The following is a 2,221-nucleotide window of genomic DNA, read 5'->3' on the forward strand; positions in this document are numbered from 1 at the left end:
ATTTGAATTGTACTTAACGTTTAATCATACTAAAAGTTGTTGGAAGTGATACCAATACACCACGTGCAAAATTTCAGTCAAATTGGACGAGAATTGCGCCCTCTAGAGGCTCAAGAAGTCAAGGCCCAAGATCGGTTTATAAGGCAGGTATATCAAAACATGGACCGATTTGGTCCATTTACAATTTCAAGCGGTTAGCTTTAATCCTTCGAAAGTTTGCGTGCTTTCGACAGACAGCCGGACGGACGGATGGACAGACGGACATGGCTAGATCAACTTAAAATGACATGACGATCAAGAATATATGTAATTTATGGGGTCTCAGGAAATTATAGTATAAATTTGCAAATTTCATACAAAATGTTCGGATTTAGCCAAAATGAATGTTATGTGCGAAAAATTGGCACAGCGGTCGGACAGACAAAAAAAGGATTCTAAAGTGCGTTAAATGAGAACTAGATCAATGGTTTATTGGAATTTTGTATGCACGTGGATTGCAAAAACAATTTCAGTAAGGAAAATGTGAAACATTCGCTGTTTTTTTTTTTTAATTTTCGCCATTTCAAGCATATCAAAATTTAACGTGTGAAAAATAGTAGAGGCACTTTCGGTTTTAAACGAGAACTGCAGAATTCGAAAAAGGAATTCACATTTTGAATTACGAATGTAGCTATATTGTGTTCTTACAATTTATTAGTTTATTATGGGCTTTGATCACCCTAGGCTTAGAGTTGGTTCAGTTCTGGCGAACCGACATTGGTATAACTACCTACGGAGCTTAAATGAGTGACCAAAATTCATCTGAGTTGGATGACCGCTTTCCTTTTATTTGAGTTTTAAGGATATACGACAGTCGAATTTAGATCCGAAATCTTTGGAGGCCATTCCAGGACAGATATTTTATTGCTTCTATACCTAGGTTGTCTGTATTAGGAAGTGTGTTTAAGGCACTTATCCAATTGCAAAATTTATCTGACATGCCTTAAGTCTTCAGATATTACGTTATCTGTCTTCAGATATAAAATTCTGTAAAATTTCTATGTAATTTGCTGATTTTACGATATCCTGTATACGATATAAGAGGCACTCCATTTTATAGAAACATTCCCGAACCATAATATATTTTCACCGATATATTTGACGGTTTATACGGTGTACTTGTAGTTTTTCTCGGCTTTAGCGTGTCTCTTTAGATGATAGATTTCCCCTTTTCAGCTATAACAAGTAAAAAGGCATTAAGTTTGTTCGGACCGAACTTCGGATACCCACCTCCTCGGGTACATATGTAAACCACCTTTCATCAAAATCCGGTGAAATTTGCATACCTTATGTCCCATAGCAGTTATATCGAAATATGATCCGATTTGGACCAAATACTAATAAGTACAAGTCATTGTTCTATTGTGTATTGCAAAATATTGGTCTTTTTAGTAGCTACATCTAAAAATAAACCGATCTGAACCATATACAACATGGATCTCAAAAAGCCTAACATAAGTCATTGTGTCAAATTTCAGTTAAATCGGATTATAAATGCGCCTTTTTTGGGGCCAAGACTTTAAATCGAGATGTCGGTCTATATGGCAGCAATATGCAAATCTTGATCGATCTAGACCAAATTGCAGATGTATGTCAAGGGGATTAACTTAACTCACTGTCCCAAATTTCGGCGACATCGGATAATAAATGCGCCTTTTATGGGCCTAAGACCCTAAATCGGAGGATCGGTCTATATGGGAGCTATATCCAAATCTGGACCGATCTGAGCCAGATTGACGAAAGATGTCGAAGGGCCTAACACAACTCACTGTCCAAATTTCAGCAAAATCGGACAATAAATGTGGCTTTTATGGGCCTAAGATCCTAAAACGGAGGATCGGTCTATTTGGCAGCTATATCCAAATCTGGACCGATCTGGGCCAAATTGACGAAGGATGTCGAAGGGCCTAACACAACTCACTGTCGGATAATAAGTGTAGCTTTTATTAGCCTACGACCCTAAATCGGCGGATCGGTTTATATGGGGGCTATATCAAGATGTTGTCCGATATAGCCCATCTTCGAACTCAACCCGCTTATAGACCCAAAATGAATCTGTGCAAGGTTTCAGCTCAATATCTCTATTTTTGAAGACTGTAGCGTGATTTCAACAGACAGACGGACAGACGGACGGGCATGTTTAGATCGTCTTAGATATTTACGCTGATCAAGAATATATATA

Source organism: Stomoxys calcitrans, chromosome 1 (genome assembly GCF_963082655.1).
Source record: "Stomoxys calcitrans chromosome 1, idStoCalc2.1, whole genome shotgun sequence".
NCBI lineage: Eukaryota > Metazoa > Arthropoda > Insecta > Diptera > Muscidae > Stomoxys > Stomoxys calcitrans.